The sequence below is a fragment of the Leuresthes tenuis genome, unplaced genomic scaffold (assembly GCF_036924035.1).
Source record: "Leuresthes tenuis unplaced genomic scaffold, fLeuTen1.0.hap1 SCAF_9, whole genome shotgun sequence".
Taxonomy (NCBI): Eukaryota; Metazoa; Chordata; class Actinopteri; order Atheriniformes; family Atherinopsidae; genus Leuresthes; species Leuresthes tenuis.
Genome location: NW_027325363.1, coordinates 24,365,501 through 24,384,248, shown reverse-complemented (window position 1 = coordinate 24,384,248; position 18,748 = coordinate 24,365,501). Strand labels below are relative to the sequence as shown.

Sequence of the window (18,748 nt, the reverse complement as noted above, 5' to 3'; positions counted from 1 at the left end):
CTGGAGTCAACTTTAAACACAGAAACTCTATGTACAATACAGATCATTATGTAAATATGGTATTTCCATATATGTTTAAGGTGTAAACTCATCAGAAGTTGACTTACCACTATTTACTGAGGAGCCAAGACTGGCTGATGACACTAACTAACCAGGCTGTACCAACTCAGCCTGAGAAGAATCACAGACAACAGTTAGCTTCACTCACACACAATCCTGACAACAACACAGAGTCCACGTTTACTTTTTCTTTGTTCTGGGGTGTGTAAATGCTTTACACTCTCCTCAGCTGATTTCACAACCATTTGCACAGGGAGTCACATGACCAAAACATCTGACATGTTGCTCCAGTAGGTAAATAACTCACAGGTGACAACAAATCAGATGGTCCACAGGATGGGTGGGTAGGTCTGTGACACACGTGTGACCTGTGACAAGCACTTTTTAAGCCTGGAACTCCACACAACTCATTTGGAACTGAGGACGACTTTCAGGTAAGTGGTGAAAAATCTTCAGATTCCAAGAAAAGATGTGTTGTGCTGTTTATTTGCATGATGGGCATCTTTTTTATTTCTTACACCCTTTGTATGTCAGAATATCTGTTTTTCATGCTGGTGGATATGTCCTGGCAAGCAGAGATGACAGATAGCTACTAGCTGGGGAAGGACTACCCGGGGATTTATCTGGGAGAGAAACAAGCTCTAAATGAGGACTACACAAACTCTGGCTTTGACCGTGGTCACCTCAACCCCAACGGACACCATGCAGGTAGTGGAGGTTGAATGCTGGTGGTCTGTTCTGTGGGTGGAAGACAATACGAGGCACTGCTCTACCAGAGATCTCTGACACATTACTGTTTATACTCACTTTCCACATATTTATTCTACTACTTTCCCACATACATGTCTTTTAAACTAATTACGATTTTTAAAACTAATACAAACTAAGCAAATACATGACAACCACCCAGTTTATCCATCAATGTTCAAATGGCACAATATAACACAACATGTGTTGTACTTCATCTCTTTTAAACTGACCTCGTGCCTGTGGGCTGAGATACTACAGTTCACATCTTTGGTATGATAGTGGTGTTACTTCTTATAAATGTAGGGGAACCAAAGAAATTTAAATCTAAATTCACTTGTGTTTCTTTAAGAAATGGTAGTGACCAGATCTTTTTTTCTTTTTGTTTTGTTATTATGACCTGATACAAAAAAAGCCCCTGCGCATTATAAGTGGGTGCTTTTCCACTTTACATGACTCTTCTTTACATGTTTTACTTTATCCCTGAATGTCGTTCCTCTCTTCTAACTGGAACTCAAACAGCTCACTCAGCATTTTTAAAGGATCATTGTGGTAACATGTCTAATTGCAGTTGTCAAAGCCTTATAAAATGCAAGACCAGCAAAATGTCAGTATGTAATGCATCACAACTCAAGAGGAAGAATGCATTGAACAGACTTATCTTCTGCTCTCTGACACCCTGTTTGACCTTAACACTTAAAAATGTTTCTCTGTGCCCACAACTGTTGAATTGTTTCTATCTTATTCTATTTTTTTTTCTCGTTGATTTAAACAGCAACTCTCTCTTACATAACTTACACACTTACTCAGGTAAAAGTAAAAATTAACTGGCTCTGACATGGGCAAAGAGTAGAAGTAAAAAATAACCCTTTGGTGGACAATTCAACCAGCTTTTTCAGTTAAAAGTTAACTGATGCTCACAAGGGGCGGCTGTAGCTCAGAAGGAAGAGCAGTCGCCCATCAATCAGGTTTTCCCAGGCGACATTGGGCAAGACACTGAACCCCACGTTGCCTACCGATGTATCGGTACATGTATCCATCCATCTGTCTATGAATGTTTGAAAGCCCGTAGTTATAGACTTAAGACGTGCTGTATGAGTGTGGGTGAATGTGGCATCTAGTGTTAGAAGCGCTTTGAGTGGTCAGTTAGACTAGATTAATTTACCATTACTTCACAATGAAACCTAAAGAATTTCCAATCCTTCTGACTTCAAATACAACAACGAGCATCATACAGAAAATAACAGTCACTTACACCTTGTATTTTCTAATGTCATCAATAAATAATAACTTGCTGTTCTGAATCCGGTCTCTCTGCGTTGTTGTCTGATTCGCTTGTTTCGTTATCACTAGTTACCAGCTTTTCTTAACAGGGATATTACACAGAAGCCTCCATCTCATCTGTTTAGTTGTGTTACTGTACATCTTTGTTATGTAATTCCTGAGCCATTGGACACATAAAAGGAAAATTAAATCCCACAACGTGCCCAAAAGTGATTGACTAGTTCCCTGTACTCAGCCTCTTTTCCATCACTGATACACTCAACAGAGTCATCTGAATATTTCTGACTAGGACAGGTGAGTTGCACTTGAAGTCTGATGTGTACATAGTGAAGAGAAACAATGAGAGTACAGTCCCTTGTGGTGCACTTGTACTACTGACACACACAATCCTTCAGTCTCACAAACTGTGGTCTGTTTGTCAGATCATCAATAATCCAGGGGGTTGTGCAGGCATCCATCTGTATTTTCTGCAGTTTCTTACATGATAGTACAGGCTGTGTTGTATTGAAAGCACGAGAGGAATAAAAGAACATGATCCTCCTCGTGCTACATGCTTTGTCCAGATGAGAGTGGGCTGACTGACCCACAACACTGAGGATTATAAGCAAACTGTAGTGCAACCTGAAATAAGCTCAATTGCTTACTTGCTTATTTGTAACTTATTACTCATTTCTTCTAGAGAAACCAAAAGAAAGACAGATCCTCAAGAAAAAGGATGTGCTGGCTTCTTCATATCACAGACAACTGCAAACCTCCATAGGGAACCTTGCTCTACTAATTTAGAAACATAATAATTTCCAATGAAAAGAGCACTTTAAAACCTCTGCATCAGCACTGTGAGCCACGCAGGAACACAATACGATGACACATATATCTTTCAGCAGGGTCCAAAGAAAAAGCGCATCAATCAATGCATACAATATGTGACATGAAAACAAAGCAAATGACAGAGAGCAGAGGCAGCTCACAGGGCAACTCAAAGAGACGTCAAGACCAAGGTACCAAAAAGAGATCATTCTCACAAAAACCCATGGGTCATTTGTCCTTGCAGGCAATAATAAGCTATGAAACTATGTCCAAAAAGAATATGCTAAATATAAATCTAAATCTAAAGTTGCTTCATAAAAGCAACTTTACTTGAATTGCTTTAAAGGCGTCTAATAACAACAGCGGAATGTTAGAAAGAATGGATCTTAGTCCAAAACAATGACACTTTCTTGCCCTTAGAAAATATTTTGAACCCTAAGCAAGGGATTTCATGCCCCCAAATACATCTAGGGTGACAAAATGTATTGCTGTTGATGTGTCATCATAGGGACCCAGCACAATCAGTTTCTATATATTTCTATATGGATTTCCATATTTTTTTACCAGCAGCATCCAACAACATTACATATGTGAGTAAACTGACTGCTGTTACATTGTAGGATTGACCTCAAAATATAAGTTCATCACTATGTCACACGGTGGAGAATTTGGACCCAAAAAGCAGACCGGAGCCGAGAATGTGAAAAGGTCTGGATGGTATAGCTTGTAGATATTTTTTGGACCTGCTCAGGAGCCCTATTCTTGTCAGACCTCTCAGATCATGATGCATGTGACTCTTAAGCATACATCAGACATGTTCGCAAGTAATTTTTTCCGTCTCAACTCTTTGTGTTCACTCCAAGCTCATTCACTCCATCGTACTCAAAGTCGTCGACCACGTCGTCAAAATCTGATAAATATTCTGCCATGTTGCACAAACCTGCACAAACAGTAGCAGCGGCGCGCATCGATGACGTCATCCCACTAGACACTAGCCCCGATAGTCCCCAATAACAACAACACGGCAGCTCTGAACTAACAGTGCAATAGTACGCATTCGATCATTCATCTTGTCCTGAAGGCTGCTTCTTGATACGGCAATGGAAGAATTGTGGTTGTGGCCTATGAGAGCTACTTGTTTACCTTTTTCTGATCTAGTAGAGAATGCTCTAACCTGGCAGAGAGGAGGGGAATCTGGAAATCCCTATTTGGGGATGCAAAAAGGCATAAAGGCAGTTGCTGATAATCTCAATACATTTATCCATGTTGTGAAAATCTAGATGTTGGTGCTTATGTAACATATGCCTATGGGGTTGTGTCTCTACAAGCAGATTGACATGATAACACACTCAAACGCATATCCCTGGAGACCATTTGGTCAAACTAAAAACCATAGATTGTGGTAAATAAAGTTCCACATCTAAAAAAAAAGAAAAAATACATATTTTGACAATAATCCTATCTTTTCTTTTTATCTTTTAAATTTCTTTTTATGGACAATAGGGAAATAATGTATTAAATGCTTACAGGAATGTCCTGCCTGTCATTAAAATTATGCCAATTATCATCTTCAGAAATCATGTTTTGAAAAAATGTTGGAATGTCTTGTGCTTTTTATAAGCAGCTGCCTTAACAACTTGCTGAAACCTGTTGCAGCTATGTGGCTGGCTTCTTTGTTTGAAAGTTGGTATTATAAAGAAAAGCTGAAGTGCTCATCATCAGATGAATCTTCAGATAGGATATACTGGTATCTGACGACAGTTGGTGCAGTATCTCTTTTTACTTGCAAAGGATTTTAAGAAATTTACATAGATTGCTAAGTTTCTGTCTCTCTTGATTTTTGCAGATTTTTTCAGTGTATGTGCTTTCACACTTCACTCTATCCACTTTATTAAAAGTACACTTATTTAATGCAATTAAATGCAACAGTTCTACCATACATTTTACATGGAATTTTCTACATTTACTGCATAGATGGGAAATCTATACATGTAACTCATGCTGTTGTTGTGTAAAATTGCTCTGCTCACTTGTCTTTGTTTATCTGAGCTCTATAGAGAACACTATTTGAACAAAACACACTGTGTTATCTTGCTATGCAACTCGTTTATAAGTGACTTCCTGAAGCTGCAGCTCTTTGTCTCCCACTGAGTACTATGCTCTCTGTATGACTGACAGAACTGTCTTGCAAGAAAGAAATTCATAAAATACAACTTAATTGGCCTTCTGTTTATTTTTCAATGTAGCATATTTCCATAACAAATGTGACACTAATGTGAAGATGATGTGCATTGAGGTTTTAAGGAGGTGGCTGACTTTGTGACAAATAGCTAAAACATCCTTGATGATGGGCAGTGGAAGGCACCCCAACACCCTTGAGATCACTCATTAGGATATTTCACTCATCAGCCAGACCAGAAACACCTGGGTCAAAGTTTTGGAACTATATCAGTCTTTATTCTGGAGTGTATTTAAGCTAGACACTGCCCTCCAAAATGCTCATGTTGGTAAGCTAAGATAGAGCCTTATATGGTTACTCCACCGAGACAGGTGTGTGGAGGTGTGTCCAAGTGTTTGTGTGATGTGAACATACTGTACTGTACAGTTACTTGTAGAATCCAGCTGCTCAGATCTTTCTCCATTTATTCATTGGCTGATGACTGTAGTCCCTCCTCATCATGGCTTTCTCTTTTCCTTTAAATAGTGCCTCCTCACTTCCTGTGCAACTTCTGTGTTTTTTCCTCTCTTCTTCTTTGTGATAGAGCTCTATTTTGAAAACCACAGTGCCAAGACTGGCTTTGCACTCAGGTAAAAGTAAATTTTTTGCTTTGATAAAATCAAAACTTTCAAAATGTTATGACTTTAAAATAATAGCTATTTAAAAGATTTTATTTTAAGCTTTGCCAACTTTCTCTGTTCTACATACAACAGGACATCCTCACTGACACAATATACCTCCATTACCGTGTTTAATCGCCATTTATATCTAGGGACCTTTCCAATATCCATTAAACTTCTCATCCAACCTTTAGAGCATTGATTCCTCGAACCATGACTGACCGACCAACACAGTCTCACCATGAAGAGGCTTACAGGTTTCTGATGAGAGGCCTAAGAGAGCTCGACCTACGGCAGTGTTTCTCAATTCCGGTCCTCATGACCCACTGCCCTGCATGTTTTCGATGTTTCCCTCCTCCACCAAACCTGATTCAAATGATCAGCTCGTCATCAAGCTCTGCAGTGTTCTGATAAGGAGGACCGGAATTGAGAAACACTGACCTACGGGGAACCTCTGTTCCCTGTAACCTGGTGTTGAATGGAGAGAATGCCTTTCCTTTAGTAATGAACAGCCATGGCCATGTCCTGATGGCTTTTTCTCGATACGGCAGTGGAAGAATTGTGGCTGTGGGCCATGAGAGCTACTTGTTTACTTTTCCTGATCTAGTAGAGAATGCTCTAACCTGGCTGAGAGGAGGGGACTCTGGAAATCCCTATGTGGGGGTGCAAAAAGGCATAAAGGGAGTTGCTGATAATCTCAATACATCCATCTTCCAAGTCTGTGTTGTGGAGGCCTTTAGTGAAAATTTAGATGTTGGTGCTTATGTAACAAATGCCTACAACGTGGGTGAAGACCCAAGAGAGCTGGTGGCCTTTCTGAAAGCAGGAGGAGGGGTGCTGATAGGGGGACAAGCATGGAACTGGGCTGCACATAACCCTGGTAAAAACAAAATCCTTCAGTTTCCACGAAATAAAGTGACAGGGGTGGCAGGGATCTACTTCTGTGACGGATATGCAGCTGCAGAAAACCTTTGAAATCCCATCCTCCTGGAGGTCTTTAGAGTAAGCATATGCTTTTTTTCATTCCATTTTTCAGATTTTTCTTTTCATCAGATAATTATACCTGGCTCTATCTTGTCCCTAAACTGTACCAATGCACAAAATACTGCAGAAGTATAACCATTATATCGTATAAATGTTTGTACAGAACTTTGGAAAAGGGCATTTGGGTACTCAGCACCATCTGATTGGAATATTTTACAGAATGTTTTAAAAGTCAAGGATCTGATCTCTTTGAACGTTTTTAGATTCAAATTGAAAGATCTAGAAAAGGAATATTTAAGGTGTTGTTTTAGCTGATGTTGTTGATTTCATGATTTGTATTGAACCTTTGTACTTTTAGCATTTTTTTTGCCATTTTTTGTTGTAATATTATCTATATTATGTCTGTTTTGATTGATGTGTTCTATGTTTGTGTTGCTGTTATGTCTTGGCCAGGACTCCCTTGAAAAAGAGATTTTTAATCTCAATGGGACCTTTTTCCTGTTTAGATAAAGGTTTAATAAAAAAATAGTAAACAGTTAATCTTCTTATGAAGTTACTAAGAAACAAAACAAGCCTTTGCTGAAAATCTCATTTCTGAATACTGATACTGTGCATGAAAAATTGTTCATTTTGAAATGATTCTTTATGTTTCGTCTCCCCTTTGTGTTTCTGTCTCTATCTTCTTCCCATAATAAAGTGTTGGGAAAAAATTCAAGGAAGACCTGGAGTTCCTGCTCAAAGGGATTTCAGAGTTTGACCTGCAGGGAGATTTTGCAGCCTCTGATTGTCTGGTCCACGGCCCCCTAGCCTTCCCCATTGGTGTCACTGAGGAGCAACATGTGTTCTTGGCAGGATCCTATTTTGGGCGGGGACGAGTCATTGTGGTGACGCATGAAGCTCTTCTGCAAAATGAGGTGCACTTTGATTTAGTTGAAAAAGAAATATTCATCATTTTAAGGAAGCAAATGATGAAAATTCCTCTTTCACCTATAAAATACATACAACTTACAGAAACTTTTTGTTGGTTAAATAAATGGTAAAAAATTGTAAAAATTGATGATATCCCCTAAGTTATTAACGACTATTTTTTTATTTCAGACAATGCCATCGTTTTGGAAGAATGCAATTCACTGGCTGGACCAAGACCGAAATGGGGTCATTGGTTTTGAACGAGAAATCAAAATGTTATCCAACATTGGATTAAAGTGTGAGAAGACAAAGTTTAGGCAAGACCTGAGTGTGTTTGTGTGTGATGCATACAGCGACAAACATGTAGAGGAAATCCAAAACTTTGTGGCAGAGGGAGGAGGGCTACTGATTGGAGGACATGCCTGGCGATGGGCCTCAACACACTTTGGACAAAACCCAATGCAAGACTTCTCAGGTATGTTAATGAACCACAAGATTTGGAGATTCAGTATTAACCATCAGGCAGCCTCTCTGAGACAATAACATAGGAATGCATGGTGTTTGTCTGCGGAGGTGTATGTCTACCTCTGCTGGATGTGAATGTACACCGGACACTTAAAAGGCAAATGGTGTGTGCTAAGTGAGAGAAAAATGGTAAACATTGGGGACACAACACATACAATTTTGTATTTCGTGTTTCAGGAAACAAGATCCTGAACAAAATGGGCTTGAGCTTGCTGTCGAACACAATTAATAAAGGTTCCTGCAAGCCTGTTCAGCTGAGCCAGGCCAGACAATTACACTTTCGCCATCTTCTGCGTCGCTTCGCTCATCATGTCACAGAGGGCAAAGGACTTACCAAAGAAGAGGAGGAACACCTTAAAAGACTGGGAAAAGAGAGTAGCAACTTCTTGAACATGAAGGCTTTTGATAGATTCACCTACTCACAGGTTCTGTCCATCCTCACTGACATCTTGAAGAAGCAGGGCATACCACAGGTGGGCAACATGAAGTTTTGTCAAATAATTTTATTGTATGGTAAGTCTACTAAATTCTGTGAGTCAGACATACATATGTGGAATAAAGGTTATTTCAAAGCAATACTGACAAAACATGTAAATACTAAGAAATATAATACAATTTTAATAATGACAATTTTTAAATAGAAACTGATCTGCAACAAATGCTGTCCTGTAAGCTGACAGAAACCCAGCTGTGATAGCTGCTTATTTAGTTTGCATAAGTGGACATAATGGACAGAGAATGTAGGACTGAAAAGGCAAATGGATCCTTTTTTATTGCAACAAATTTCTCTGTGTTGAGTTGGGTGGAGTCCTTAAATATTGAGAAGTGAATGTGTACAAATGTTAAGGAAACTTTGTCAAGGAAACAATCAAAACCATGGATAAGAAACCTCTAGGAAGATTAGGGGAGTCATCAGCAGTTACATGGCAAAACATCTGGACAGTACTCTGTTGCATTTGTGAGTGTGACTGGGCTTGCCTTGAAGCCACTTTATAGTTTGTCTGATTTTGACCAGTATGATACCGTACAGACCAGAGGAAGAAAGGTTTTTCTTTATGAATATTCTGGTAGAGATTCCAGGCTACTATAAGGCCAATCCTAGCCCTCATTTTGGTGACATGTCAATGTTTTTGTCCTCTTAAAGGACGTCATTGGCTCTTGTGTTGTGTAAAGATCTTGATCCTGATATTAGATACAGAATGGTTTGTGAAGCTATTCCACAGTCCTACACGCACTTTAGCTGTATATGTTGGTAACATATTTCATCCCTCTATTCCTTACGCTGATCTGGTGATGACTGATGATTTAAACTTAAACAGTTTGTTTTTGCCAGTGGATTGTGGTCTGAAGAGATGACATGAGAACACCTGAACAAAAGAATTGAAGCTCTCCATGATGCCTTAGTGTTTCTATGGTTTAATTTAACATATGTATGAGGAAATTAAACTTACCTTGCAGGTACAATGCAGTGACAGTTGTCCTGACTTGATGAAGTAGGAGTCACCAAACTAACACCATAGTGTTACGTAATACAAAAGCTGCACAAGAAAATGGCTAAACTTAGTCTGTTTAATGCGTGTCTTTGCTGTCACAAAGTACCAAATACCCTGTTAAAGTTTTGTATTTTCTGCATTCGTGATAGTATATCAGGGATTAAATCAGCAGTCTTCTGATTGAAAGATGACCACTCTGCCTCAGTCACATGTTCTTTTTATACTTATCCAGTTCTAAACTATTGGCATTCAATCAACCAGCAACTTCATATGCTCTATATTTCAAGGTGAGTGAGCAGAACCCTGTGACCAGTCCCAAAGACCACCTGCTCCTCAGCGTGGCAACCACAGTTTTCAATGTGTCCCTAAACCAGGATGCCCTGCTGCCCTACCTCATCAAAGATAACCCATCAATGCCTGTTGTCTACAACCAAAGGATCAAGATTAGTGCCCAGACAACAGGTCAGATCTCACTCATGTGAACAAATGAGTGCAATACAAAATTCTAAATATGTCTCTGGATAGTGTGGTGTGTAAAAGTTGCAATGCATTACATAATCATGAGAAAATAAAATCTCCCCTCTGCCTGTTTCACATGCATGCATTTAATACCTTGTGGCTCTGCTGGTGCAACAGATAAAAACGAGTGGATCAGCACAGGTCTGTACCTCTCCCCTGGCATGAAGACTGACATCATCATACCTCCAAAGCTTCTTAACAACAAATGGATGGTACAGTACACAATTTCAAATGATGATTGTGCTAATTGTGATCCTGTCAACATTTAGCTAATTCAGGCTGCTTTGTCTAGTCCTTCTTGTCAAGTAATCTAACAATGAAAAGGGAGAAAATGGCTTGTTAATCTGGGGGAAGATGCCATGCTGCAAAGAAAAGTTCTTTCATTAATGCAAATGTATTAATTAAATGTAGCGAAAGCTTTTGCTGCCTGAATTTGTGCTGACGTTAAAGGATTATCTTCATAGGTAACTTTGAAAATGAGGAAATTAAATGAAAATCTCCCTAAAGTTTTAGTTTTCTAAAAAAAATAATTTTATGGCAATTGTGGCATGAATTAGTCATGTACCATTCTTAACTCACATACTATACATCAGTGTTTCGGTTCATCCCTGCATCACTACTCACAAACCTGTCATACAGCGTTAGTAAATGCAGTAAAATACACTCTTTGTCGTCCACAGATCCAGATTGGCTGTCAGTCTGACAAACTGAATCGTAAAGAGTTAAAGAGAGCAGCTTCTGTTTGTAAGAAGTTCCCCATAACCTCAGAGGTGATGCAGGTTTGGAACCTGTGGGGGGGACTCATTTACCTGGTGGCTCCAGCTGATATAAAAGTGGACAAGGAAGAGGTCATTGTGCAGGTGGCAGTGTCTGCCCCTTACTACAAGTCTGGTAAGTGTGAGTCACTATCTGCTCACACTGTATAAGGCTTTGTGCTGAGAATCTATAAAATAATCTATGAAAAATCTATGAAATATAATATTAAGACATGAACAACTTTATGATCGTATTACCAGATCAGTTTGTTTGTTGGAGAAATGTGTTGATGGGTACATAATGATCCTTCAGCCACCCTCCAATTCCCCCTGTTTTGTGAACGATTAACTTTAAGTTGCTATCTTTACAAAACAGGATGAACCTGCATCTACGCTTATAAGACAAACCTGTGTGCGTGTGTGTGTGTGTGTGTGTGTGTGAATTTGTTGCAGGAAAAATCAAGTATTTTACTTTATTGACATATAACAGAGTGTTTTAATCTGCTCGTATCATGAGCTACTGTAAGTTACTGTAGTAAGTGTCCAACGTCTCTGATGAAGATGCAGTTTTTTAGAAACAGCCTCAATAATAATGTCTCTATAATAATAATGTTTAAAGGCTCTGTTTTCATCACAACACTCCGCCTTGGTTCACTTCAGGTGTGACAACAGAAGATAACTGGTCCTTGCTGCGTGCAGCTCCTTCACCATGGGCAGAGTTAGAGTTTGACAACATCATTCTCTCTGTACCATCACATATTGTTCGTGAGCTCGAACGTCCTCAAGAGGTGGAAAAACTCTGGAATGACGTCATGGAGGGAGTTGCAGATCTGGCTGCTATACCACACAAATTCAGCCCCAAAGAACGCATCATAGCTGATGTGCAGATTTCTGCCGGTAAGTTTGCTTATCTGACACATCTACTTATATGCAGAAAAAAAAGTTCTCCTTTGGCACTCAGGGGCATTGAGTCTTTAGCTGCACGTGTTTTGAAGTGTCCAACAAGGGAGGTTTACATGTGCTGAGTAGGATTGTTCAGGATGCTTGGAAGTATCTTGAACATCTATCACCAGTCTTTAGTTCTAGCACAAACTGCCTCCCTTGTCAGGTTGCTTTGTTGTTGCATAATAAAGCTGCATGAAGGCTCATGTTCTCCACCATGAAATTATGCAACATAGTCCAACTGAGAAGGTTCTCAACCTCCTCACTGAATTATGTGGAATCTGGTCTTTTTTAAAATAACTTTCATATTTCTCAGTTTTTGTCATAATTGCAAACTCATAGGCAGTTGTAGTCTTCAACAACTGCCACATCAGTCCTTGAGGTGGAGTCTTCTGTAGTCAGTGACACCTCTCTGCACTCCTCCTCCTGTTTCTTCCTGTTACAGCACACAAGAGTAACTTCACCATAGAAATTCTGCAGATGACATGACTGTGATCTGTTCCTGAAGTCTGACAAATAAAGGGTGAAAACGAAGGTCAATAAAACAGTGCTTTGTGGTGCTCTCTATGAAGTTGATCTAAAAAGTGCTTTGATAATAGATGGGACAAGGATGGGTGGCAAGAACTGGGTAAAGAAAGACGGACACTGTGGTTGCTTGCACAGTTGAATTGAACCACTGTCCCTGTATACATGCCTGAGCAGAATCAAGGTATTGACAGGAGGATGTCCGACACCATGATGCTGTGGACTGTGTGAGTAAACATTCAAAAGATTCTACCCCTGTAACGTACTCTGTGTGAAAAAATTGTATTTGCAAGTATACCTACATTCACAGCACAGATGCTCTCTTTAAGTGTCTTGAATGGGATTTTGTCTAATGACACTACAGTTATAAAATCAGGTCTTTATTAGAGCTGAGTAAAACATGGAAAGGTTTTAGTTTCAATGAGTTGACACGTAGTCTCAGTGGGCTTATTTTCAGCCATGATGCATTGTTGCCATCTGAAACGGAAAAATATGTGAATGAGATCAGTTTTATTAGTTCAATAAAACATTTGTTTTCATAAAATGATGTAACAACATGCAACTTTAGAGCATGTGCAGAGAGCACCTAAATCCAGGGGAGTCCAATTGACTGCATGAAGAATCACTTGCAGTGATTCCATCGCCAGCCAGGTTATCTGGGTGTCAGTCAGGTTTTCAGAAGTTCAGTTTTGTATAACCTGGGACAGACTAACATATTTACATGTGTCTTAAAAGTCTGGCTTTGGTCTGACCAAGACAATAATTCGATTTATTTGTAATGTGGATTTTTTTTCTTTTTTCTAACTGGACAGATCACGTGGGAAAGTGGTTGTGGAGTTCCTATATAGTGCCAAAAAAAACCCAAAAACAGGATTAATTTTTTTTTTCTCTATCCAGGTTTGATGCATTCAGGCTATCCCATCATGATGCACTCTTCTATAGCATCTGAGCTGGTCAGACCAGAAGATGCCAAGACCAAAGGCATCTGGGGAGAAATTCATGAACTGGGACACAACCAACAGAGAAGTTGCTGGGAGTTTCGACCACACACTACAGAGGCCACATGTAACCTGTGGTCAGTGTATGTGCACGAGGAGGTGCTGGGACTCGACAGGAGAAAGGTGGAGTCATTCTTTCTTTTTCTTTTTTTTCCCATCAAATTAGGAAAAACGTTATGTTTCACTTTATTCATTTCAACTATCATTGATACATTGTAAATACATTGTAAATTGTAAAATAATTTTCAAATTTTTTATGTGAAACAAAATAGAAGTCTGTGGGAGGGCTTGAAAAGTTTTCCAATATGGTCTGACAGAGAGCAGAGCAGCAGATCCACCTCAGTTAAGCTGAGATAACTGAACAATTAGGCATAGTTTTATTGTTATTTTTGGCTCAGATTTAGTAAATAAAATAAAACTATGAAAAACCTGTTTTAGTGGGCACACAGCTACTTATGGATATCGAGTAGGGAAGTTAAGATTACATTAGACTATTATGCTGTCATTTCATGACAAGATCTGTAGGAAAGCCAAATAACCCACAGCTGCTGTACATATCTGCCTGTTAATATGACTGCGTAGTGGGGAATATCTGAAAGGCGCTTCAGCGGATATGGAAAATTTTGCAGATGTTCAATATTTCCCTCCATCACAACCATAGGCATGCCTGAATGAAGCCAAAAAGGATATTGATGTAAATTAGTTCAGTGTTTAGATGACTTAATACCATCACTTTAACATATTGATGAAATCTTTAATGTTACATATAAGTTTCCTAATATATATTACAATATAACGGAGACAAGGGAATATTATTTACCTGTAGTTTTTATCATGTCATGCACATCTTCATGGGTTTTTAAAAAAATACTATTTAAATGTCCTTAATACAGGATCTTTCGTCGATTACCTTAGAAAAACGTGAGCGCCGTGTAAAAGAGTATGTTCAGGAAGGCAGGAAGCTCAGCGACTGGAACGTTTGGACTGCCCTGGAGACCTACCTGCAGGTGAGAGAAAACATGTATATTACATTCTGCACAGAAAACGTGCTGGGCTCTCACTTCAGTCTGAATTACTACAGAAGTACTGGACTACAAAAGCAAAAAAAAGCTAAGAAGGCTGAAGTAGTCTCGTAGAAAGCTGTAGATGAAAAAATTTGCGTTTGGGGATCAGGACAAAAAATTGTTCAAATTGGCCTCACCTTATCAGTTGGTCGTTTGTCACCCTGAGCTCTGTAGGTTAGCTTTACTTTGTGAGCCTGAGTTCTTGGCTAATACATTCATGTTAGTATTGTAGTTTACAGTACAGATAATACCACCTCCCTGTCACACAAATGTTTAATACAAATTTAATCAGTGTCCCACTTATAATATTTACAGTTTAATCACAGCAGGAAAACCAGACTAATGGGTCATATTAATGCAAATACTTAATATTCCCTTGGTGCATTCATGCCTGTACCCACAGTTATCACCTAAAACACGCTTTAATGCCTGATGTGAGTGAAACAGACATGCGTGAGAAAAATAAGACATTCTGTTGTTTCTAACTTTCTCTCTGAATCACAGCTATAAAACTGTGTGTTACATCTCTCTGTCTCTCTACCTGTCTTCTTTCTCATAGCTGCAAGAAAAGTTTGGCTGGGATGCCTTTAAGAAGGTGTTTGCCACCTACCATGGCATGAGTAACTTTCCCAATGACAACGAAGAAAAGATGAACTTGTATGCTGAGATATTCTCTCAGTCTGTGGGGATGAACCTGACTGGATTCTTGAAGGCCTGGGGATGGCCCATCAAAAGAGCCACTGAGGAGAAACTCTCCAACCTGCCACTCTGGAGTGATCACCCCATGGTCCAGTATGACTGAGTGAGTGCTGAGTGGCTGGTGTGAGGGTTTGGGTTAGGGTTGATATGTTGTAATGAACTATTTGTATTCCTGTTATTATGGGTAGTTATTTAGAATAATCTCTAGAATAACCATAATGTCTATTCTTATCAAGAAATTGCATGCATTTGATAATGATCTTCTGTTTAATGGTGTATATGAGATTAATGAAAAGATGGAAATGTTCTGTGAGAGGGAAGTAACTTTGGAGAAGATTAGATCATTTACTTCACAAACTTAAACTGCACAGAAAGAGATTGTTAAAAGAAAGATCTGCTGACTATGTTGATTTATTATACTTTATTATAAATGTTTAAATTTAAACATCTAATGACGAAACAATTTATCTTTCCTACATTGCATAGTGGCAATTTTAAAGTGTAACTTTTCTAAGATTCTACTTAAAATGGTTTGGAATTATATAAAATTTTCTTCTGCAATAAAAAGGGAAAGAGTAAAGAAATACAGGCAGAGGTCAATTAAGTTATGATATAGCCAGTAAAGGAGAAATCTACGCTTTATAATCTAGTCCCTGCTTAATGTTTTAAGATTTGAACCTGTCTTTTTGTTTATTTTTTACCAATTACTGCTGTATAATTCTGTGTCCATTAAATAAAACACTGGTCTGAGGGCAGATGACTTCTCTTTGTGTAAGCAACTCATTTCACTTTACATGCGATAATTTTACCTGTTGCTATTACACTCATTAATTACTACACATTATTACACTGATTAACAAGCAATAATGAATCAGGAATAAGCAGAAATGAATACAGTAAGGCCTGCATTATTTCCTCTATTAGTCTGTCAGAGTCGGTAAAGTACCATTAGGGTCATCTTAAAGAGAAAAACATGGCTGCTGTCCAGTAAATGGTAAATTAACTGTTCTATTGTAGCACTTCCCAAGTCTAGTTGACCTCTCAAAACACTTTTACACTACAAACCACATTCTAACCCTAACCACAGACTATAATAAACCTAATTTCTAGTCTAGTGCTGGATTCTCTCATTTCTCTTTGTTGTTTTGTTCCAGGTAATTTCTATATAATACCAGTGGTAAGTTCCCCCATTACCAGTGTGGCCTACATCTGAAAACAGACAGGAAATGTTAGTGAGCTCACTGTGGGTGGAAATAAGTAAATCAAACTTTGTAAGAATTTGTATGACCTCTGTCTGACCGGACATGACGAGGTTTTTCCCTCCTGTTGTCTTACCTTTCTCTAGCAGAATAAAACGTAGCAGGTTTTCTGACACCACTCACCAACAACAGCTCTGCTTGTCTCAAAGATGTCCCTGTCGTCGTAGTGGAGCCATCGGTCTGATTGGTCATCCAGGGCTTCGTCCGGGTGCAATCCCTCGCACACGTAATGTCCTAACAGGAGAAAAATCTATGTTAATGAGAACTTGTGAACTGCAGCCATGTTTCCATCCATCTTTAGCACAAATTTTGTCAAATATTGAGTTGTTAAAATTGCTGGAGTCAACTTTAAACACAGAAACTCTATGTACAATACAGATCATTATGTAAATATAGTATTTCCATATATGTTTAAGGTGTAAACTCATCAGAAGTTGACTTACCACTATTTACTAAGGAGCCAAGACTGGCTGATGACACTAACTAACCAGGCTGTACCAACTCAGCCTGAGAAGAATCACAGACAACAGTTAGCTTCACTCACACACAATCCTGACAACAACACAGAGTCCACGTTTACTTTTTCTTTGTTCTGGGGTGTGTAAATGCTTTACACTCTCCTCAGCTGATTTCACAACCATTTGCACAGTGAGTCACATGACCAAAACATCTGACATGTTGCTCCAGTAGGTAAATGACTCACAGGTGACAACAAATCAGATGGTCCACAGGATGGGTGGGTAGGTCTGTGACACACGTGTGACCTGTGACAAGCACTTTTTAAGCCTGGAACTCCACACAACTCATTTGGAACTGAGGACGACTTTCAGGTAAGTGGTGAAAAATCTTCAGATTCCAAGAAAAGATGTGTTGTGCTGTTTATTTGCATGATGGGCATCTTTTTTATTTCTTACACCCTTTGTATGTCAGAATATCTGTTTTTCATGCTGGTGGATATGTCCTGGCAAGCAGAGATGACAGATAGCTACTAGCTGGGGAAGGACTACCCGGGGATTTATCTGGGAGAGAAACAAGCCCTAAATGAGGACTACACAAACTCTGGCTTTGACCGTGGTCACCTCAACCCCAACGGACACCATGCAGGTAGTGGAGGTTGAATGCTGGTGGTCTGTTCTGTGGGTGGAAGACAATACGAGGCACTGCTCTACCAGAGATCTCTGACACATTACTGTTTATACTCACTTTCCACATATTTATTCTACTACTTTCCCACATACATGTCTTTTAAACTAATTACGATTTTTAAAACTAATACAAACTAAGCAAATACATGACAACCACCCAGTTTATCCATCAATGTTCAAATGGCCCAATATAACACAACATGTGTTGTACTTCATCTCTTTTAAACTGACCTCGTGCCTGTGGGCTGAGATACTACAGTTCACATCTTTGGTATGATAGTGGTGTTACTTCTTATAAATGTAGGGGAACCAAAGAATTTTAAATCTAAATTCACTCGTGTTTCTTTAAGAAATGGTAGTGACCAGATGTTTTTTTTCTTTTTGTTTTGTTATTATGACCTGATACAAAAAAAGCCCCTGCGCATTATAAGTGGGTGCTTTTCCACTTTACATGACTCTTCTTTACATGTTTTACTTTATCCCTGAATGTCGTTCCTCTCTTCTAACTGGAACTCAAACAGCTCACTCAGCATTTTTAAAGGATCATTGTGGTAACATGTCTAATTGCAGTTGTCAAAGCCTTATAAAATGCAAGACCAGCAAAATGTCAGTATGTAATGCATCACAACTCAAGAGGAAGAATGCATTGAACAGACTTATCTTCTGCTCTCTGACACCCTGTTTGACCTTAACACTTAAAAATGTTTCTCTGTGCCCACAATTGTTGAATTGTTTCTATCTTATTCTATTTTTTTTCCCGTTGATTTAAACAGCAACTCTCTCTTACATAACTTACACACTTACTCAGGTAAAAGTAAAAATTAACTGGCTCTGACATGGGCAAAGTGTAGAAGTACAAAATAACCCTTTGGTGGACTATTCAACCAGCTTTTTCAGTTAAAAGTTAACTGATGCTCACAAGGGGCGGCTGTAGCTCAGAAGGAAGAGCAGTCGCCCATCAATCAGGTTTCCCCGGGCGACATGTCGAAGCGTCTTTGGGCAAGACACTGAACCTCACGTTGCCTACCGATGTATCGGTACATGTATCCATCCATCGATTTATGAAAGTGTGTATGAATGTTAGAAAGCACGTAGTTATAGACTTAAGACGTGCTGTATGAGTGTGGGTGAATGTGGCATCTAGTGTTAGAAGCGCTTTGAGTGGTCAGTTAGACTAGAAATACGCTATACAAGT

At 39.1% G+C, this 18,748-nt stretch overlaps 1 pseudogene; it reads left to right on the top strand.

The window, feature by feature from the left end:
* Positions 1–5,627: 5,627 nt before the first annotated feature.
* LOC140314629 (TRPM8 channel-associated factor homolog) lies at positions 5,628–15,564 on the top strand (annotated as a pseudogene).
* The last annotated feature ends 3,184 nt before the right edge of the window (positions 15,565–18,748 follow it).